We start from the raw sequence: 24449 nt of genomic DNA on the forward strand, positions 1-24449 counted from the left end.
TAAACAATCATGAAAGGTGTCAAACAGCACGATGTCCCAGCCAAGCTGAAAAGTCTGAAATGGTTATAAGCATCAGCTACACCGTTTTTATTGTAAGCAAATGGTTATGTCAAGAAGAACAGGAAGACTTAGCTGCATTTCTGGCCGTGTTTGATGTATGAACGAGGCATGGGAGGGATGCAGGTAGAGGGCATGGGGCCCCAAAAGTATGATGATGTCTCTAAAACTTTTTTAAAAAGAAAAGCATTACAGTTGTTTTAGACTAAATGGTCCAGAAATAAGGTGCGATACATGTTCCTTTCTAGTAGTGACATTTAACTTTTTCTATAAATACAAATAATATAATAACATATGAAAGTATGATCCAAATTAATTTAATGTTGGCCAAAAGCAACTGATAAATATACAAAACAGGGGCTTCCCCAGTGGCGCAGTGGTTAAGAATCCGCCTGCCAATGCAGGGGACACGGGTTCGAGCTCTGGTCCGGGAAGATCCCACATGCCGCGGTGCAACTAAGCCCGTGCGCCACATCTACTGAAGCCCGCGCACCTAGAGCCCATGCTCCGCAACAAGAAGCCACCGCAATGAGAAGCCCGCACACCGCAATGAAGAGTAGCCCCCGCTCGCCACAACTAGAGAAAGCCCACGCGTAACAACAAAGGCCCAACGCAGCCAAAAATAAATAAATAAAAACAAATAAATTAAAAATACATATATACAAAACAGATCATAAGTAATTCTTAGATGAGGCTTCTTTAATAATAATGAATGAGTTAAAGAACAGTAGACAAGGGAGGAATTTTTTTTAAGGGGGACTAATGATGTTTACATACATGGTAACACATAATATCCCACTGGGTTCTATTTCAAGTAAAAGACAAAAAAATGTATTCCAACAGGAGAATGGAGAACTATACGTGCAAGCCTAAACCAGGAAAGATACACACAGAAAATGCAATATAAATCCTGTTTCACTGGGCTCTCTGGCACGAAGTTAGGAAGAATAAACACCCTTTCCTAGTATGTATATCTAGAAACTGGAATTTTCCTAAACTTTTGCATTCTCAGTTCTTCGTAACATAAAATTTTCTAAAACATGTTACCTATGCCCCTACCTTCTTAAAGAGAAGTGTAGTATTTTTTTAAATAAGTTTGGGTCTTCACTGTGAACAGTAATCGTGGAGCTATGGATGTAGCTAGTGGAAAGAAATAAAGTTTGATGGGCAATGAGCAGAAGAATGTGCAGAACCTGTTCCCTTGACAAAGTTTCCTGCTTCATGGTTATCTGCCTCTTCATCATAAGGTACAATGCAGGGTGTGAAAAGACATGAGATCAGCAAAAGTTTTTTTAAAAAGGTAAAAATTAGCTTGGTATAAAAGCCAAAATCAACACTTCCAATGGTTGCCTTCTACTCTTCCCTGTTGGATTTCTCCCCAGCCCTCCCTCGTCTTCCCAATTCCCACAACTTCTGAAACACTGCATTCAAATTCCCTTTCGGAATTTGGCATCATCATCCTTGGAACAACCTCCTGTTCTAGAACATGGTCTGCTTTCTTCCTCTAAAGAGCGAAGAGTCTAAATGCAAAGGCTGATCACGTCATCTCTGAATATGCCATGACAATGCCAGGCATACGCAGGAGAGGGTCAAGAAATCTGATCAACTGGCTATCTTCTGTAAATGTGTTTTCACTGTTGCCATCATTGTTGTGAGTACTGTGGACAAGTTAACAGACTATCGCTCTGTGTCCCACAACAATGCGCGGGCAGACGCTAGGAGAGTCAAGAAATTCACTCAACAGAATCTCTTCAAAACAACTTCCTCACCTTTGCTATCATCTCCCAGTAACATACAAAAGCATTCAAAAAGGTTCTTTTTTTTTTTAACATCTTTATTGGAGTATAATTGCTTTACAATGGTGTGTTAGTTTCTGCTTTACAACAAAATGAATCAGTTATATATATACATATGTTCCCATATCTCTTCCCTCTTGCGTCTCCCTCCCTCCCACCCTCCCTATCCCACCCCTCCAGGCAGTCACAAAGCACTGAGCTGATGTCCCTGTGCTATGCGGTTCTTTTAGTATGTTATACAATATAAGGTTTTACACCTCACTCCTCCTCTTTTAAACTTCAAACCACTTTTTTGAAACTCTTCTCTAAATTTCCAGCACTAATAACAACAGCATCTTGAAGAAGGCATATCCCTTGGTCATCAAGCTTATGAAATTTTGATAATCAAAATTAACAAATATATATGATGCTCTGTAAACATTTTTTAAGCAGTGTCTAAAGGATAGGTGGGAATTATCTCTGCTACTGTCTGGCTACAGAGCCTTAGTTAGCTTCAGAAATTAATCTCTCTGTGCCCGATGTCCTCATATGTAAAAAATTATAATTACATAGGTACATAAGTTGTGTGTATATACAAACACACGTATATGTTAAAACACCATGTTACATGGTCTCTTTGTCTAAAATCTTTGACGGGAGCCATGTGTATGGTTTCCCACCACAGCATTTACACACCGTGACTCTCTGGGTCCAGCAACACACTAAGCTTCAGCTACGTTGTGTCAAGCCACGTGCCTTCAACAAGCTCTGAAAGTACCAAGCGAAAAAGAAGAGACCAGAAACCAAGACAGGCAACTGAAAAACACAAGGGTCATCAGGTAGAGTAACCACTTACCTCAGTTTACCCTCACAGTCTGGTTGTCCCAGCATCATTATTAATGGTACCACCTTTACTGACAAAAGCATCCCTGCTTGCTATTCTGCCACAATAATTTAAGTGTTCCCCATTTGGGCAATAAATTAGCAAGCCCCATCATCAAGCCTCAGACCTGAGTCCACACCAGCAATGCCTTCAGGTTCTGAGCCCATCCACACCTGGCCTTCTCTCAGGACCCAAACCTCCCCAGCTCCCCCATCATTCTCCACGGCCCTATAGGGTGGTGTGCCCACACTTATCACGGGAAGAGTTGCTATGTATATGTGTGTCCCTCTTCCCTGTGTGTGTGGTCTCTTTCGTGGAGGCTGGAATGACCTTAATGACACTTCCCATCTCCAGCGGACCCTAACACACCAACCCACTTACTCTCCCTCAACCAGATGAGGCAGGATTATCACTACCCGCACTTTGCAGAGAGGATTAGAGAGGCAAGTATCCTCTGCCTCCAGGGCAAGGGAAGCAGAGGACAGGATACTTCTTTCCCAGGAAGGTCAATGTTATCATCAGCTCCCCATCTTAATTTACTGGCCAAGCTAAGTCCCCAGTTCTGAGGATTTGTGGAGCGGGGTGGGGTGTGAGGAGTGACAGCCACATTTAACAGAATTTATCTCAATGTAAAGGTTGAAGATGTCTGCAGTTTAAATGGTCCGTGATGGGTATGTACAATAAGTCAAACCACTTCAATGCTTTGAAAGAAGTTCCTATGCCATAGAATATTTTTATGAAATGCCTGGCATACTGTGGGCACTCAATGAATACCTAATGAATGAATGAACAAATCAGCTAAAATACAATGGCAGGTACCCGTCCTCTTTTTTTCACAGGGGTTGTGCATTTTAACACCCTTAAATACCCACATCTACTCAGGGTCCTCATTTGGGACTCAGAGGGTAGGAGACTGACCACTCAAACTCGAGAAGCTGTTTCTATCATTTCCATTGTCCCTATAACGTCATAGCAGCCCTACCAACCTCTCCCTAGGCATTCTCTTTTCAACTTACCTAGCACAGACAGCCAAACACTTAATTTCCAAGATTTAAAAAACTTCATACTGTACAGCACAGGGAACTCTACCTAATGCACTGTGGTAACCTAAATGGGAGGGAAGTACAAAAGGGAGGGGATATCTGTATGAGGATGGCTGACTCGTTCTGTTGTGCAGTGGAGGCTAACACGACATTGCAAAGCAACCATACTCCAATAAAAATCAATTAAAAAAATATTTCACAAAAGAGGCAGAAAACATTAATTTCAAATCCCAAATGAGAGAAGAAAGAAGATATAATTTTTATCTTCCTAAAAGTATTATATGATATATATACATAATATATGATATATATCTTATGTAAGATTATATGAAAATAAAAATTTTATTTTTTTATTCTCCAAAGAATTTGTGTATCACTGCTGGCATTTTTGTTTTTAAAGAGAGCATATTAGACACCAAATAAAACTCATGACAAAACTACTGTAATTTTAACACCTACTGTCATGGTCCATTAGAGAAACGCTGGATTTTTTTTTTTTTCTCCAGTGCTGGCTCTAACAGAAGTAAGGTCACAAAAACTGTCTTTCACAAGGGTTGTCGTAGGAGAGAGAGAAACAGAATGAGACAGACAGAGGGTGGGGTAGAGTACCTACAAATATAATAGTTGAAAGGGAATATGTACTTTTGAGGTTTGATGATTGCCTCTACCAGGAAATGCTCACCTAATTACTTTTTTAATCAAAGGCAGCAACACCATCTTCGAAAGATCAAACATCTATGAAGTACTTACATATAGTATAACATATTTGACAGTAAATATAAGGATGTAAGCTTCGAAAAATACTAGTCTCAATGTAAAAGCAGAGAAAACACCTAAGACATTCCTACTTTTTAGTTCTATTTAACATCATGTATTTGTATCATAAACATGAATTGAATGTCTCTACACAGAGCACCAAGGTAAGCTCTAGGCCGTGGTGTGCTTAAAGGTATACACAAAACATGAAGTGATTCTTGCACTCAAACACCTTTACACTATGGAAAAAGAGAGTGATCAAAAAAAAAATTGTTTACAGGGTACACGTCAGTTCTAATCACTTAATACTATGTAATCATCTTCAGTGGGGAGCATGGCCAGAGACTTAGTCCTTCCTGACTCCAGCATTTCCTACACTTTTCAAAGTAGCTGGATGGCTGTGGTGGTGGACACACAGACCTACACATGTGATAAAAACTGTACAGAATTAAATCACACGCACACAATGTACAACTGGGGAAATCTGTGTAAGCTTAACAGATTGTATCAATGTCAATATCCTGCTAGTGATGTCATACTATAGTTTTACAAAAGGTTGCCATTGGGGGAAAGTAGGGAAGGGACCATGAGCTCTCAGTGTATTCTTTCTTACAACTGCATGTGAATCTACTGCTATCTTAGGAAAGATACTGATTAAAAAATACTTAAAAGAAGCATTCTGTTTTTGACATGGAGAAATGAGCTCCCAATAAATCAATTTTTCATCCTTAAAAACTCTGCAAAACACGCCAAGCCCCTAAAAACAAAACCAAACTACTTGAGGGCTCTGGAGATGGAATAAAAGCAAGTAGACTTTGGAGGGGAAAAAAAAGCTGGAGCAGGAAACCAGCAGAGAACAAGCTCCCGTTTACTTATTTATATATTTAGTTTGCAGCTCAACTCTGGGATCAATCATAGCAGCAGATAAAGCTTTGACAGGAAAACACACTCTCTTGTCTAGCTGCAGGGACCAGGAAAGGAGCCTGGGGAAATCAGATAGTGGCTAGAGAACCACAAAAGAAAAAAGCCAACCTCTAATTCTGCATATAAATGAAGTTATGGCTGACCTCAAACCACATATGTACAAGGTAAACTGAGAGCAGGTAGGAGCTGAGGTTTAAAGAACTGAATGGAGATTGAAGCCATGGTCCACTGCAGGCCTGACAGGCTACAATTTGAATCTAACTGAGTAAATTGCTTGTTAACACAAGACATCTCAACACTCTTCAGAGCAATGCAAAAAAATCCAGAATCTCTACAACATAACTCTCACAATGTCCAGGATACAATCTAACATGTTGACAGAGAACAAGGAAAATATGGCCCAATTTTAGGGGTAAAGACATGCAAAGACATTCAGTGAACCTGAAGATAGGGCAATGGAAATAATGCAATCTGAGAAAGAGAAAGAAAAAAATGACAAAATAAAGAAACACACACTGTGGAACAATTTCAAAAAGGCTAACATATGGGTAATTGGAGTTCCAGGAAAAAAGGAGGCAGACTGGGGAAGAAGAAGAAAATATTAGTAATAGATATAATAGTCTATAACTTCCCAAGTCTGATAAAAGACATAAATATACAGATTTAAGAAGCTCAAGAATCCCCAAAATAGATAAGTTCCAAAAAAAGGAAAATCTAGACAAAATCACAGTCAAACTGATGGAATCCAAAGATAAAGAGAAAATATTTAAAGTCACCAACAAAATGGCACATTATACACAGGGAACAAAAATTTGAAAAACACAGGACTTCTTATCAGACATCACAGAGGTTCAATGACAGTGAAACAACACCTTTAAAGTGCTGGTAGCAAAATCAAAACCAAAAAAATTGTCACGCCAAAATTCTATGTCCAGCAAAATTTTTCTTCAAAGAATGAAGGTGACAGGAAAACAAAGGGAATTTGTCTACCACCAGACCCCCACTTCAATAATACTACGGAGAGTTCTTTAGGCTGAAAGGAAGCAAAATCAGAGGGAAGCTTAGATCTCAGGAAAAAATGAAGAACATCAGAAATGGCAATATATTGATAAATAAAAAGTACTTGGAAGGTCTCCGAAATTAATCACAAACAATTAATAACAGATTAAATACTTAAACCCAATTATGGGAAATAACATATGTCCCACCCGAGACTGTGCTGGAAAGAAACCTAAGTATGAACAAGTGAACGTCCAAGAAAAAAGAAATGAACAGGGGGTGACTGATTCAATTCATTGCTTGACCACCAGCACCTCCACAGGCTCCAACATTCACCAGTTATGGGTGTGCCATGGCTACAGTCACAGAAAGTATTACAAACGTTAAACTTACGAGAACAGTATAGATTGGATATTGAAAGCTACGTGGGTGCATGTTTAGATACACGTGGGTGCATGTGCCTGGGAGAGTAGGTGTATGTGTGGGACTGTGTATTCTACAATCCTAAGATAAAGCTGCTTCCACATTTAGTGGAAAGATGGCCAGGATGGAGACAGGAGACTGATATTTATTGATAGTTATTAAGTGTCAAGTGCTTTGCAATGTTTTATTCTTTTTTTTTTTTTAGTCCAACAACAACTCTTCGAAGTAAATTTTAGTCCCATTTTACAGAAATATAAACTAAATCTCAAAGAAATTAAAGGATCTCCTCAAGATCTTAACACTTAAATAGTTTAGACAAGATTTAGGCCTGGTCAATCCTAACAGAATCTATTAATAAAAACAACATTTTCTCCTTTTCCTAAAATAATAAAACTTGATTAAAAAGGCACTGTTAAAATAATGTGATATATATAGTCATACACCTTCACTCAGAAATCTCACTTTTAGGTATTTATCTAGGGAAATCTGTCAAACAAAGAAAAAAAAGCCATAAATGGAAAGATTTTCATGCACCATCATTTTATAATAGGGAAAATGGTAAACAGCTTAATGATTCACTAACAAATGACTCACTGAGTACCTATGATGAGTCAGCCCTGCTTTAAGTGTTGGGGATGCAGCAGTGAACAAAATTCCCTTCTTTTATGGAGTTTACATTCCAGTGGGGAAGAAGAGAGATGAAAAATAAAGTGATGCATGTGATGCAAGATAGTGAAAAGTACCATAGAGAAAAAGAAAGCCTGCTAAGAAGGATGAGGTGGGGTTGCAATTTTCAACGGACTGGTCAGGGAAGGCTCCTGAGAAAGTGAGCAGATTCCTAAGAAGGTAAGGAAATCAAGTAGGAAGAGAAGTGGAGGAAGAAGATTCTGGAAGGAACAGCAGCCAAGAGCAAAGGCCCTGAGAAAGGAGTATGCCTGAGATGTTGAAGACACAACCAGAGGGCCAATGAGGCTAGAGCAGAGTTAGGAAGAGCAAGAAGAGAAAGGTGGGGTCAGAGCAGCAAGGCAGCCACATCTTCGTACCTCGTGCACTACATGAAGGACTTCGGTTTTTACCATGAGTGAGGCAGGAAGCCACTGCAGGACCCTGAGAAGAAAACCTAAATGAGTGATTTATATTTAAATAGAATCACTGGCTCCTCTCTTGAGAACTGACTAAAGGGGAGCGAGAATGGGAGCAGCCAGGCCAACTGGGGGGTTGCTCCAGTTATCCCGGCGAGAGATGACAGTGGCCCAAAGGGAGTGGTGGCAAAAGAGGTGGTGAGCTGTGGTCAAGTCCTCAAACTATCTTGAATGCTGGGCTCACAGCATGCACTGGATTGAATGTGGGATGAGACGGGAAGAGAGGAATAAAGGATGCCGACTGGTCTTTGCCCTGAGCCCTTGGAAGGATAGAGTTAGTCTGGGGCTAGTAAGTGTGATGTTAAGCTTATAAGCTATTAGGCTTATACGTGGAGATGCTAAGTAGGCAGTTGGATGGAGTAGTCTGGGGTTCAGGAGAGGTTTGGGCTAGAGATACAAATTTGGTATCATCAACCTACAGATGCCACATAAAACCATAAGACTAATGAAATCATCTGGGCAGTGAGAATAAATAAATATTTCATACCCTTCGGGCTGATAATGCGACATATAGCCGAGGATTTGGAGAACAAGAATGCCAGAGAGAAAAAGATGGCGGAAGCAGGGGTCAGAGAGGAGAGAGGCTGGAAGATACTATGCTTCTGGTTTTGAAGGTGGAGGAAAGGCTACGAGCCAAGGAATGCAGGTGGCTTCCAGATGCTGGAAAAGCCATGTTAATTTTAAAAAGTGATAAGTAAAAAAAAAAACCTGATATCAAAACACTGTACCATTTGCCAAAAATTTTTAAATTTTGATAAATTCCAATACTGGCAAGAGTAAGAAGAAACAGGTACTCTGGTAAACTCTTGGTGGGTGTCTAAACTGGTGCAATCTTTGAAAGGCAATTTACCAGTATTTAGCAAACTGTTGAACTGCCTAAGCCCTTGTGAGCATTACTAGTTATATTTCTCCTAGAAATTTACCCTCCAGATATACTGGCATTTTTTAAAATAAAGTTGATTGCGGTACTGCTTAAAATAACAAAAAAGACAGGAAACAGATACTTCTTAGAAGGAGCCACATGAAATACGGCACATCCATACAGTGGAATTCCATAAGACAGAATGAGGTAGATCTGCTATGCTTCAAGACATAATAGTCAATGCAGAAGGCAACATACAGCACAACAAGTATAATATCTCATTTGTGTACTTAAAAACAACACTGTTTTCAGGAAGAGCAGTGAGAAATCGTTAACAGTGATAATTTTGGGGGGTTAGGAAGCTTAATTTGCATTTTATACTTTTCTGTATTATTTAAGTTTGGGCATATGTATGCTTTATATTTATTTTAAAGGTAAACAACCTTTACATGTGTTCACTGAATATTTAATAACATGGAAAAAGCTCAGAAACAAGAGGTACAATAATGTTTATATGCTGACTACTTCTCTATACATATAAATTTCTAACACATGAAAGAAGTTGAAGATAGGCTATTGCCAGATAATAGGATCGTGGCTTACTTTAACATTCTTTTTTATGCTTTCTTATGGTTTTCAACATCTTAAAATGAGGATGCAAATCTTTAACACCAAAAATAAAAAATAAACAGAGATGAACTGAATGGTCTCTATGCCAGGTAAGACTCAAAACCTCAGTAACACCTAAACTGAACATGGAAAGCCCTACGACAGCCGCAATTCAGCTAATTCCATGGACCTCTTGAAGCAAAGGACTCCGCTGTGACTGAGACAAGGGAGAGAACAGTATGTAGAATAAAAATAAAATGCCATTTCAGTACCTTGTCAAGTAGAGAAAAGGATGAAGTTCAATGGCACACCAGAAGATATGAAATGGCATGAAATCACTTCAAGAAAAATGTTACCAACATTAACTAAATACTCCAAGAGAGTTCTGAGATGCCTCCAGAAAATAATTGCTTCTGCCTGTGCCTGGAAATGCCATAGACCTTCTCTATTCCTTCATCTATATAATGAAAATCATAACTACACTCTGTTCATGTCGGGAAATATTTCTAAATCATTGGCATCTTGAGACTAACTGGAAAGGGACAGAGATAGGGGAAGATGGCATGCAGAGCAGCAGGCAGGCAGAAGACAATTCTCTCCTTGGGAAAAAATATGAATTTGTTTCTCGGTAGAGTAGAAAGGAAAATTCCTTTCGAGCAAACCCATATCCGAAGTGAATCTGCTCTGAGCCTGGAATGTTGGAAAGTTCTTTAACATTTCTGAACCCTAGTTACCACATTTTAAAAATGGAGCCAATAAAACCTACTTTGCAGAATGTGCGAAGACTGACAGTATTCAACATTTGGAAAATATTCAATAAGTGCTGGCTAGTCTTAAATTCTCACTACAAGGAGCATACGTTTCACACATTAGGAGGACCTCTCGTCTGTGCTGCTCAGTAAGCTGTAGTGGGAAACTTATGGGAAAAACACAAGGATGGCAAAAATTCATGGAAGACCCAGAAAAGTTAAGAGCTTACTATGTCACCTGGTTCAGCCTCCTTTTTCCAAGCCAAACTTTCTCTCTAGAGAGATCATTCAAAAACTTCCTTCAAGCATGAAACCTCCCTGTACATTTCTTTGCAATTTCCTGTGAATCTATAATTATTTCAAAATAAAAAGTAGAAAAAAAAATCTTCCCTTGGTATACTAGTTTAGTTTTTCATCACGTTTGACTCAAAATGTTCTTCCCGCATCATTCTTTCGAGCTGAAATATAAACCCATTTCCTCTTTTCTCAGCCCTCTGGAGAAATGGTACAGTCAATAACCTCCTCAAATATTTGAAAACACTGATGAAGTCATCCTGCATTCTTCTCTTCTCAAGAATAAACAGTGCAGATCCCACAAACCCTTCCGCATCCATCTTTTTCTGTCCTCACTTTAAATTTTTATTTTTTAGCATTTTAAGGGTTCTTTTCTGAATCTAACTGTATTCTTTTCTCTAAGGGTGTAGAAGAGACCCTTAGACAATGGCTGTTTTTATTAATAAATAATCATGGGAGAGACTTTGCTGTTGTTGTTGCTATTGTTAAAAAAAAATTCACAAGACGCTTTCCAAAGATTACAGCTAAATCAGGAACAGCTGTAGTAAAAGGGACCCGTCAGTCTAGCCTACTCCAACCTCATCAGAGGTGCAGATCAGAGACTAGAAAGGCTGAGTGTCAGCAGCTGAGAGCTGATTTTTTTTTAACATCTTTATTGGAGTATAACTGTTTTACAATGGTGTGTTAGTTTCTGCTGTATAATAACAAAGTGAATCAGCTGTACATATACATATATCCCCATATCTCCTCCCTCTTGCATCTCCCGCCCACCCTCCCTATCCCACCCCAAGAAGTGAGATTCTTGGAAAGCCCAAGTTGACTTGAAAAATGTCAAAATTGTCTCCGCTTGCTATACATTTCCAGGATTCTGAAAAAATAAACAAAAACTCTGGACCTCGGATATTTCACCATGAGTTCAACTATTCAAGAAACATACAATCTAGCCATTAAAAGTGAAGTTCATAAAATTCAAAGAAATCGTGTCTTTCTCTTAAACAAAGGAAAATATACCCCTGCATTTTGCATAAAATAAGATGCAAAAGGTATTTAAGATATTTATTAGAAGAAAAACTATACAGCATATATTTATATACGAAAATACCTTGTAGTCAGGAAAGTCTTTAAGACATTATCACAGCATTAGGATGCTTATAAAATTACCATAGTGGTCAGTGAATCGCTGGGGAATACTGTACACGTATGAGGAAGGTTTTATTTTCAATCTGCTTTCCTTTGCACACTGAAAATGATGCCATCCGGACCTCTCAGTGAGGGATACAACGGTGCCCTCATAGCATTTGCCACTGTCAGCTATGCCTCTTAAACTTACCGAGTGCGACTGCGGCAACTCCATCTCTTACTGCTGCTTCCAGCACATAGAACAAGAGCTCTGCCAGAGTGCTTCAGAATTCCCTCTGACTGTCCCCCTCAGCACTGTTACAGACACCTTCCTTGTCACTGTCCTCATCCTGGCTCTGTGACGGGGTCTAGGCATCCCTTATCACTCATCTTCCTCAGATGACCAGCCGAGGAGAGCACAGGTGCAAGAAGCAAGTCTTCAAGGTCTGCTGACAGATTGTCTTACGGGACCTTGGTACTGGTAGATTTGTCTCGAAATCGGCCCTAAAGCTAAACATTAGGTCTGGGAGAGTTCCAAGCCTTCCTGTAACGCATTAATCCTTTAATTCCTTACATTTGCCGGGTGCCTTGCAATTCACCAAGTGCTTTCACACTTTCCTCTCAGTCAATCTTCAAAGTATCTCCAAGGGATATGCAAGCAGATTTTCTTATCACTGTTTTACAAAAGAGGAGTTCGGTGTTTCAGTGACTTGAACTAAAAATTAAGGGGTAAAGGTGCATGCAATATAGACCCCTCTTACTCTACTCAAGAGCTGCACTCTCTAATATTTCTGTCTTTAGTTGGTTACACATGCTCACGGGTCTGTGAACATTTCCTTTGGCCCAGATATCAGAATCACAAGGACTGTCCACTGGTGCCTCAAAACCACAAGATTTGATCATCAATGAACCATGCCTGGTTTTATTTTACCCCTGGTCTACCGCTGAAGACTTCTGGGTGTGTGTGAAGGTAACGAAGACAGTGCCCTTGAGCCTAAGGGTGAATTACCAGTAATACAACGACTTTCAAAACAGAATTTCAAAACAGAGTGAGCAGTTCAGGAAGGAGAGTTTCATAAAGGTTTTCATTGGAGGTCATGATCTACCAATATGCCAGAATTCCCCCCAGAAGAATTCGACAGCCTAACACCAATTTTAACACCAACTACCTATCGTGTGCCTGTTTCACCAGCAAAGAAGACTGTAAAAAACAGACTGGACGCCACCCATCACACACTGACAGGAAGGGAGAAAGCAGACTTGACATCAGCAAAATCAGTTTTGTCTAAAAAATGGTATAAGTTGAATGATGATATACGTACTGCATTGATCACAGTGCCAGGTCAGAGCAGGTCCTCTGACTGGTCATCAGCCTCCAAAAGCCCCCACCCCAATATCTCTCAAAGACTCCTATGGCCTCAGCAAACTCCTTCCCATAGAGATCAAGCCTAACGACAGCACTGCAGTGTTTACTTGATCATCACGATAGTTTACTTTCATCCAAGGCTTCATACTTTTCATAAGTATTCTTACTCTCCTAACTTCACCTGACTCCGTAATTAGTATTAATGAAGATTTATAGGTGAGGGGCTTCCCTGGTGGTGCAGTGGTTAAGAACCCGCCTGCCAATGAAGGGGACACGGGTTCAAGCCCTCGTCTGGGAAGATCCCACATGCTGCGGAGCAACTAAGCCCGGGCGCCACAACTACTGAGCCTGCACTCTAGAGCCCACGAGCCACAACTACTGAGCCTGCATGCCACAACTATTGAAGCCCGTGTGTCTAGAGCCCATGCTCCACAACAAGAGGAGCCACCGTGATGAGAAGCCCGCGCACCGCAACAAAGAGTAGCCCCCGCTCACCACAACTAGAGAAAGCCCGCACGCAGCAACGAAGACCCAACGCAGCCAAAAATAAATAAATAAATTTATTTTTAAAAAAAGATTCATAGGTGAGGAAACAGAGGCCCAGAAACAATGTCATCCCCAAACCTAGGGGCAAATCGGACTCTAGGATAGACAGCTTCTCTCAGTCGGCTGCCTTTTCCTATTCCTTTCTCATATTTAACATGCTGTCCCAGGATGGAATTGTGTGGGAGGAATGTGAACCTAACAAATTTGTCTGCAAATCCCTCAAGTTCTGCTAGGACTTCTGCCTGACGCCCCCATGTCAGCAGTGGGCAGTGTGTGTTCACACCACGCTTCAGCACAGCTTAGGAGTTCTCTCTGAGAGAGTGTGCGTCCACGAGGATCTAGTCAGGAAAACAGAAACTGAAAGTTATTATGACAGAGAGAATTTAATGCAAGGAATGAGTTAAATTGGTATAGGAGAACTGAAAGACACAAAGGCGACCCTGAGAGGTCACAGAGGAAGAAGAGCAGCCAACAGCCCTAGGGAAAGAGGGGAGAGTGGAGATGAGGGAGGGACCTCCAAAAAGCTGGACCCAGAGCCCTCAGGAGGGGGCAGTCCCCACCTGGGGATGATGCCCCTGAGGGGGATGTAACACAGCTGCTTCTAGGCAGGGGCCGAGGGTGAGGGTGGGTAAATAAGAAACCGGAATCAATTGCTGAAAATAAACCACCTCTCCTGGGTGAAGAACTGCTGCTGAGGTGACACTTGCAAGAAAGTAAGTAAAGAGGATAAGTAGGTGTGGTCTCCCTCCTCCAACCTCTCTCCTCCAGCCGTGCAGGCCCCTCTAATGTCCCATATTGGCAGAAACTACAGGGAAAGAGCTAGCAAAGGAGAAATGTGGTTGTTAGAGCCTCAGTCCCAAGCCACAGTCAAAATTAGAAGGGTGGGTTTACAGCTGGGAGATGGTGGTTCAATAATCAGCACAGAGTGTTCTCACTTGTTCAAAATCTTTAGCCTGAGGATGCTCCTGCCAAACGGTCATCTACCGCCGTTTGATTTTGTGGCACAGCTGATATGAGTTTGTTGGTGGCCGCTGGATAAGAAACTAAAGAGCTTCTGACTGGCCAGGACACTTATTTTCTCCCTCTCCCACTCAGAGCCCTCTACTGTCACGCCACTGTACACGATGTGGGAACACCTGCATTCCAAAGAATCTGCTGTTTATATTAGGAAGCCTCATCATATAAAAAGAAACTAAATGGCTTTAAAGATAGGCCATCCTGGGTTCAAATCCTGGTTGACCACTTACTAGCTGTGGGATATTATTAGCTTCATCATTTTACCACGCTGAGCCAGATTCCCAATGATGTGACTACACCACCTGGGCCGTAAGAATTAAATGAAACGTGGACGTTAAAGTGCCTGGCACATAAAGCAGGCAGATGCTGGTTTACTTCCCTTTGCATGAGAAAAACAACATATCAAAAGGTTAAAAGAGCTATTAATAATCAGCTTTTCTCCAACGTTATAAAGTATATACTCAATGACTTCTAAAACACAACCCTGATATCTGAGTAATCACTTATTTCATGAAAGAGGGAAGACAGAAAAACCAAAGAATGATGCAACTCTGAAGATCACATAAAAATGTTTTCTGAGAAAACCGAAATTCAAAAAGAGTCATGTACCAAAATGTTCACCGCAGCTCTATTTACAATAGCCCGGAGATGGAAACAACCTAAGTGCCCATCATCGGATGAATGGATAAAGAAGATGTGGCACATATATACAATGGAATATTACTCAGCCATAAAAAGAAACGAAATTGAGCTATTTGTAATGAGGTGGATAGACCTAGAGTCTGTCATACACAGTGAAGTAAGTCAGAAAGAGAAAGACAAATACCGTATGCTAACACATATATATGGAATTTAAGAAAAAAAAAATGTCATGAAGAACCTAGGGGTAAGGCAGGAATAAAGACGCAGACCTCCTAGAGAACGGACTTGAGGTTATGGGGAGGGGGAAGGGTGAGCTGTGACGGGGCGAGAGAGAGTGATGGACATATACACACTAACAAACGTAGTAAGGTAGATAGCTAGTGGGAAGCAGCCGCATGGCACAGGGGTATTGGCTCCGTGCTTTGTGACAGCCTGGAGGGGTGGGATAGGGAGGGTGGGAGGGAGGGAGACGCAAGAGGGAAGAGATATGGGAACATATGTATATGTATAACTGATTCACTTTGTTATAAAGCAGAAACTAACACACCATTGTAAAGCAATTATACCCCAATAAAGATGTTAAAAAAAAAAAATGTTTTCTGATTTTTAACATTCGTCTTTAATTTAGAATCTAGATGACACAGTCCTGCGTTTCATAGAGTGTTTGTAAATATTCTAAATGAAAGAAATGTTTAGAATTGTATTTGAATAAAATATTGTTTTTATTTTAAAAACATCAGCTTTTCTTTTTTGAGGTCTTCACCTTGTACTTCCAGTTGGTCTAAGAACTGCTTGTGATTCTATGAGACTATGCCCTTAATGCCAGAAATCCTAAACCTTCAAAGTGATGTAAACTCCCAAGATTAGAATCAAAGCTCACAGAAGAGGTGGAGAGACAACTTTGAAGGCAGCAAAGGCAAAACACAGCTTACTCATACAGAGTAAATTGAGAAAACAGAATAAAATATGCACTTGGTTCTTGACTGGGAAACATACCTTTCCCCAAGAGAGACATTTCATTTTCTTAATGCAACCTTACTTATCCAAGCAATGGGTATAGATCCATGTCATGTTTTTAAAGGATTAGTAATCTCTTGATTTACTGTAATCCTTCCATGGCCACAACCTTCCATGGCCACAATGAGTGGACATAATGGTATTAAACCCTCAAAATTCTTCGATGGGACCATTTATGAGAAATAACCAAATCTGCAAGTAAACATCAGAGCTCAATTGAATAAAAGAACATGAAGGTCATTTCCATTTAAAGCGCAGTGGTGCCTTCAATCAATGAGGCATTTTCCTGAGGGGCAAAAGCTTACAGAGTTAAATGAGCTCTTATTTAAAGACCTGAAGAGAAGGGTCATAAAATGTTAGTAATTATGGTGTGATAATTGTAACAAGAGGGTATTTTACCATGAAAAAAAAAACATTTTTAAGCAAAAGTCAACTTTTTCTATGTCCCCTTCGGGGATTTACAGAATAAAATTATTTCACAGAAGCTCAAAGTTATCTCCTCTGGTCTAACCGCCCACTGGATGTTTAAATTTCCTCAAGCCTCATCATCCCTGATGGGTTCTTTAGCCCTGCTACTCAAGCACCATGGACCAGGTACACTGACATCACCTGGGAAAGGTTAAAAATGCAGAATCTCAGGCCCAGTCCCAAACCAACTGATTCAGATTCTGCTTTTTAACAGAAGTCCCCAAATGATTCCTAATTTGATAAGTATGTTTTAGCCCAGTGCCTCCCAAATTGTGGGCCCCAGATGACCAGCATCAGGATCACCTGAGAAGCTGTTAGACATGAAAAGCCCGCCCCCCACCCCACCCCAGCCCTACTAAATCAATAACTCTGAGGGTGGTGGTCTAGCAATCTGGGTTTGAACACGCCCTCCAGGTATTTCAATGCATGCTGAAGCCCGAGAACCACTCCATCAGCCTAGATTTGAACAGACTGGTCTTAAGGAATGCAGGAATTCCCTTGTGACCTAACGCAGCCCACGGCACCTATGCGAAGCGCTCTCAGGAAATTCTTCCTTAGAAATGAGCCCAAATGTCTCCCCGTAACTCTACCAATTGGGTCTCTCCTACCAAGAGGAACAAAGACGACAAAATTCAAACTTTCTTCCACACAACAATCCTACAACATTCAAAAATAGCTATGGGGCTTCCCGGGTGGCGCAGTGGTTGAGAGTCCGCCTGCTGATGCAGGGGACACGGGTTCGTGCCCCCGTCCGGGAAGATCCCACATGCCGCGGAGCGGCTGGGCCCGTGAGCCATGGCCGCTGAGCCTGCGCGTGCGGAGGGAGCCTGTGCTCCGCAACGGGAGAGGCCACAACAGTGAGCGGCCCGTGTACCGCAAAAAAAAAAAAAAAAAAAAAAAAGCTATGAAGTTCTGAATCTTCTTTTCTACAGGTAAAATGTCTACATAGCGACAAAGGCACAGATACACACATAGATACAGTCTGGTTATATACTATACATATAAATATGGTAAAATATGTTACTATTATATAAAAACATTACAACTAATTTTGTTGGGTATGACAAGGGCACTGTATCTATGTTAAAATAAGTCCTTTATACAGAGAAATTCATTACATATATTTATATATTTTAGATAAATTATATTTATTTATTTATTTATTTATATAAAACACCATACCTAAAATCTTATACTAACTCAGAGAACAGTAAAACTATCATCTTTCTCATTCTAGAATCAAACGTAAACACTCAGGAGTTAACACTAAGTTTTTGGCTGCCCCCTCATTCACCAGGCTTATGGTCAATCCAATCCCCTGAGTGCTGTATTACTAATATTTTTTAATTCTTTTTATTCCATGGGATTTTTTCCTTCTGCAAATACCGTTCTTTGAAAGGTCACTTGGGTCTCTCAGTTCTCTCCACTGAGCCCCCAGTCTTGCTTCAGTTTGACCACACTAAGAAGCAGTGCTGGGCAATCTGCAAGGAAACATTAAAGAAGACTATTTCTTTCACAATCACCATTTCTTTTCGTTCATTTCTTTCCATCCAGAAAAACTAGCTCAATGACTGTGCTAACTGTACCAAAAATAACTTAGTATAATTTATTAAACATCAGGAAACTAACGTAAATCACCAGCATTATAAGCCTACCACAGTTCATTAAACTGCATGATATTATCACATCACATTAAGAAAGCTGGACCTGTGGCTTGAGGTCCTCTGGGACTTCCTTAAAAAATACTACCTGCAGGGTTTCCCTGGTGGTGCAGTGGTTGAGAATCTGCCGGCCGATGCAGGGGACACGGGTTCGAACCCTGGTCTGGGAGGATCCCACATGCCACGGAGCAACTGGGCCCGTGAGCCACAACTACTGAGCCTGCGCGTCTGGAGCCTGTGCTCCGCAACAAGAGAGGCCACGATAGTGAGAGGCCCGCACACCGCGGTGAAGAGTGGCCCCCGCCTGCCGCAACTAGAGAAAGCCCTCGCACAGAAATGAAGACCCAACACAGCCAAAAATAAATAAATAAATTTTAAAATACTACCTGCAATATTTTGTAATAACCTATAAGGGAAAAGAATCTGAAAAAGAACATATATATGTATAACTGAATCACTTTGCTGTACACCTGAAACTAACACAACATTGTAAATCAACAATACTTCAATTTAAAAATTAAGTAAAACAAAATACTGCCTGAACCCACAGATTATAAACAACAGACCTCAGAAACACACATGAGAAAGAGTGGATATATGTATATGTATAACTGATTCACTTTGCTGTACACCTGAAACTAACACAACATTGTAAATCAACGATACTCCAATAAAAAATTTTTTTAAAAAGAAGGAAACACACATGAGTTTAAAGTTCAATTTTAAATGCAGTCCAGGGTGGCCCTTGAATGAGTGGAGCACAGAGGGGAGAGACATGAACACGTCTACCAAGGAAGGTAAGTCTGTTTGGAAAAAACACCAGCACTATACTTGGCACATAACAACGCAGCCTTTCAGAATACATTAAGTTGCACTTTCATTCATCTGCTGCTAATGCAATGCAGCAACCACCATGACATGTTTGGGTTTCAAATGCTCTCCACGATTACCAGTGATTACTCTTCTGGGATATCTGCTATATGACCCAAGGCCATTTGGCTGCCCATCTACACCTGTTGAAAACTTCAGTGCTCATTTCAAATGCTATCTTCCCCAAGTTTTTCTTGAATCTATACACCTCTCTCCCAATCCTCCTATAATGGTATTGTATTCGCACCTCTTTGACACTGTTCTCATTCTACAGATCACTGCAGACGTTTGGCCAGTTGTCTTCTCCCTACCATCAGGTAGTGAGATCCTCAATGACCAGGGCTTGCTCCCTCTCTTCTCTGAAAGCCTGGCACATGCCACCATGATGCACAGCGTTGGTCTCCCATCCAACAACCACCCCTCTTTTCTTGCAAACAAAAGCTCTTTTATTTGGAAAGCCTACTTATGAATTATGACTGATCTCAGACAATCATGAAAATCAGAATCTTGTCCTCCAAATGTCCTCTGCTTTCTCTGTTTCCCTAAGAGCTACTGGAGGTGTGGAAAAGACTCAGAAAATTTTTCTCCCATATTAAAAGGACTATTTATTTTTCCACTCAGCCTCTTACTTCCTCTTCCTTCCTATTGTAAAAGGTCATGTTTGGAGCAGTGGCAGCCATAATGGGATCAAGAGGTGACAAGCTTAAAGACAAATACCAAACATTGAGAATGGCAGAGCAGAAAGGCAGAAAGAGCCCAGGTCTCTACTGGCTTTGTAAAGCTACTGCATCCCAACTAGAACCACCAATCTATATTACGGAAGATAAATAGCTTTTACATTTAGCTAATATCAGTAGGTATTGTTACTTAGCCAAAAGCATCACTAACACAGTCACTATTATTCTTGGCATATAATAAATACTTGAATATTTATTAAGATGTATTTTAATTGAGTTTGATTCATTCATTCAAGTAGTTAGAAAACACACAAAAGCTTTGGCATCTCACTACTACCATTTTCTCCCACCTGATTCAAAATTTCACCTACATTACAGGGGAAAACCACTTCCTAACTGAATGCTAACACTTTCAGCATACTAATAAAATTATTTTTAAAAAAATAACGGAAATGTTGCCAACAAGAGATTAGATTTGCAGTAACAAGGGAGCAAAAAAAGTTCTGACACCTGCTTTAAAGGATACTTTATAAATTTCAAAATAGTCAACACTTTGCCCTAAATGAAGTAGCTGGGTTACATTAGAAACCCACAAAAACTCATGCACTTAGCTCTCTGCTGCCTGTGCCCATTACACAGATCTCAGAATCTGGGATTATAATTGCCAAAGATTTGTGGCTCCTTTTCAGTACTCAAGACCAATGCTACACAACTATGTTAGAACATATAGTTGCAAAATTTTGAGCTTGATGGCAAGAATCCAAACCAGGGAAGTCAACAAAAAAATAATTCTCACAGTAAATTCTCCAACTGTGTTCTCAAATCAATCACTGCCCAGCACAGGAAATTTAGAGATAACACACTTAGCAAAACTGGCTTTTGTTGAAGGAGCTAGAAGGGCAGGAATAACTTCTACATGCCTCATTTTTCACTTTAGAAAAATTGCTTCTAAGAAATTATAAACTTCTATTTCCATTCAAAGAAAATTTTGCTCTGTGACACCCCTTAGCGCCTGAAGGTTTCTGAAGGCTATTCCTTTTTTTTTTAATAGGGTAACCATTCTCTTTAATTATTTTATGAAATTTTTCAAACATATGCAAAATGCAGAGAATAATAAGCCACATACATCCATTATGTATATTAAATAATTATTGTGATTCTGTCCCATTGGCTTAATCTATTTTCCTCTTCTCTTGAAGTATTCTCCTCTAATCTGTTTCACCCACTGATGATGTTTGACTGAATCAAATATTTCACTAGGGGTTGCAAAATGATGATTTAAAAAATTATTATATTTCCTCATACATTAGCTTGGTGTTTTTTTGAAAAGAAAGATGTTTCCTTATCAACTAAAGGAATTTGGTTATCCTGAAATTACGATAAGTAATGAATCCATACAGGATGGGAATAAAGATGCAGACCTACAACTCCAATTTTAATTTCGATCTTTCCATTGTTCCTGTCAGAGACGAGTGATCTCTTGACTCCCAGACCTTGGAAACCTTCCGCAGGGAAGCTCCCAAGCTGCAGACAGAATTCCTTTCAACTTCTGGCCTTAATCATGTCATTTATTAGTTTAACATGACAGCATCTCATCCTTCACCTCTAACTCGGTGAGAAGAACCCAAGACACGTTGTCTGGAAGTGCCTCGTTTCAAATGCACCCGAAAAGTCCCTTTAGTAATTTGCTGGAACTGTCCCTCAGAGTTCTATTACTATCATCATCTCGGTGCCCTCCTTCCCCCCTTTCCCCCGTCCCTCTTTTCCTCCTCTCCCCCTCCTCCCCTCCCCCATTCCACGCTTGCCAGTTCTTCATAGCCACTACTACACTCCTTATCTCGCAGGATCCTGGTGACAAATCTATCAGGCTTATGGGGTGGGCATTATCTCTCTCTGTTGTGGCCCAGTTTTGAACCAAATCAATGGGGAAAAAATAAAGGCTTCAGTTTCCCTACTGCCCCTTGCTGACTGTTAGACTGGAACATTTTGCTCCACTCTATTAGGCTGGATTTAGCAGCTAGGCTGGTCCCTGATCCCAGCTTTGGAAACTATGTGGATCTCCTCTGCTGCTTCCCAATGTTATGACTGTACAGCCTTGTCATTCTTAAATTTTGTCTACCAGATCAGATTTACTTCCCTGAAGGATTAAGCTTGAACCAGTTCTGTCAAACTTGACTTAGTAATCAATAGAAAGTAGAAATCCAGATATCTATAGGAAATAGTAAACAGTATTTTAATGCCTTCATAAACATCGTCAAAGAAATTGTATTCATGGAGCAGGGAGGAAAAGATTTTGGAAGTCATTCCAAAATATATCTATAATATGTAACTGAAAGCGTGTCATAATTTATTTCTTCTTTTGAAAAGTTTAAGACAATATCCCTTTGAAGAGAAATCTGCCCCTCACCTCCCAATACATTTTTCTCCGTATGGCAGAGTACTGCCAAGACTCTGTGGTTTATGATGTAGGGTTACTAAGACTATTTGAAAAATGCTACCAAGGCCAGCATTCTAGTGAATATCAACCAGCACCAAAACATTAACCCGTATTTATGATGTACATAAAATTACTATTTAATCAGTTCACAAGTATTTTTTGAACTTCTACTGCAGTGGTACCAACACCGCTTCACATTACAATCCCCCAGAGCGTTTTAAAACATGCTGACGACTCAGCTGGCCTGGGACCGGGGCATCAGCTTTGTCAAACGCTCCCAGGGAATTCTAATGTGCAGCCAGAATTAGGACCGGATTGTGCACAGTCCACTGGGGGATTGGGGCTGGGGGAAGGGGTATAAGGAACAGTGGCATGTGGGAGAGAAGGCAGTCTAAAAAGAGAAAACCAACGGTCAGTCTCAGAAGACGCTCCCTTCTAATGACCAAAACAAAGAAACTTAGAAAGACATCCGTTCTGCAGGGAGAGAAATTGATCACTTCTCTACATGTCAGTGCTTACTGACAGCTGGAACAGAGAGGCTGAAAAGAGAAAGTAAATGGTCAAAGGCCCACGCGATGCGGCTGTAGGGACGTTAGGCAGAGGGGTGCTGGCTGACACCTCCAGATTACAGCATACAGCTTGGAGAGCTCTGGTATAGGTCCCCAGACAGAAGCCCTGGGAGATGGTGGTTATAAAAGGGCAGGAGAGCATAGCGAGTAGGAGGGCAGGGGAGGCTAGAGGCAGGAAGAAAAAGAGACAAATCCATACATACAGGTTTCCAACAAAGTATGTACTAAGTCATTTAAGCATTCACTATAAAATGTTCAGAAATCCCAGTTGCAAGAATCATTTCTCACAAATGGGCAGAGCTACTTTTATATTCTTGGAGGAAGTGCTTTAATGATGATCTTACCATGTAATTCGTTCAACCACAACTTCAGAAGACACTGCATCCTCGGCTATTGTTAAGAAGGGGAACCAAAGAAGTATTCCCCACCCTCCAGGAATTTATTGTATGGCAGGTCCAGACAACGCAAGAAGAGACATTTAGAATATGTGATACAGGCAGCAGCTCTGCTTTATAGCACAGAGAAGGAAAAATAAAGCTGAATTTTCAGATTTGCACTTTCAACTAGATTCTCAATGCAGAGTAAATGAAAGATGACAACAGGAACAACGACTGAATTATGACACATCCTTTAATGTCCTTTAAAGTGGGCACGTGGGTTTTTTTTATAGATCTTTATTGGAGTATAATTGCTTCACAATACTGTGTTAGTTTCTGTTGCACAACAAAGTGAATCAGCCATATGTATACATATATCCCCATATCCCCTCCCTCTTCAGCCTCCCTCCCACCCTCCCTATCCCACCCCTCTACGTCGTTGCACCGAGCTGATAAGTCATTCACTGCAGAATTATTCATAAGAAGAATCTCTCTGCTATATTACTGTTGTATGCTAACATGCCTTAAGGACCCGCATCTTAATTTTTTCTTTAGCCTGAAAAAATGTATGACTACATTAACTATTTGATATATCCCTGCCAAATAAAAAGTGGAAAGAACACTTCCTCTCCAAAATTTTAGAGGTTATCTTCCAACAGATAATCAAGAAGGGAGTAGTCTCTTACACTCCCACAATCTCTGCGGTTTGTTAGTATGAGTTTTTGAAATTAATCCCAGTTCCAAGAAAAAAAAAAATTTTTTTTTTTGGCTGCTTTTGGTTCTTCATTGCTGCGTGTGGGTTTTCTCAAGTTGCGGCGAGCGGGGGCTACTCTCCGTTGCGGTGCGTGGGCTTCTCATTGCAGCGGCTTCTCTTGTTGCAGAGCACGGGCTCTAGGCATGCGGGCTTCAGTAGTTGCGGCACGTGGGCTCAGCAGTTGTGGTTAGCGGCTCTAGAGCGCAGGCTCAGTAGTTGTGGCGCACAGGCTTAGTCGCTCTGCAGCATGTGGGATCTTCCCAGACCAGAGCTCAAACCCATGTCCCCTGCATTGGCAGGCGGGTCCTTATCCACTGGGCCACCAGGGAAGCCCCCAAGAAAAATTTTTACAGAATCTTTAACAGTACACACACACACACACACACACACACACACACACACACACACACACA

General features: G+C 40.7%; 1 protein-coding gene across 3 annotated transcripts in view; it reads right to left on the bottom strand.

The window, feature by feature from the left end:
• Positions 1-24449, bottom strand: part of CERS6 (ceramide synthase 6) — a 319680-nt gene that overhangs the window by 232511 nt on the left and 62720 nt on the right. The gene's annotated exons all lie outside the window — the stretch shown is intronic.

The sequence above is a fragment of the Aethalodelphis obliquidens genome, unplaced genomic scaffold (genome assembly GCF_003676395.1).
Source record: "Aethalodelphis obliquidens isolate GAN/ISIS:26980383/991018 unplaced genomic scaffold, ASM367639v1 scaffold2, whole genome shotgun sequence".
NCBI classification, from domain to species: domain Eukaryota; kingdom Metazoa; phylum Chordata; class Mammalia; order Artiodactyla; family Delphinidae; genus Aethalodelphis; species Aethalodelphis obliquidens.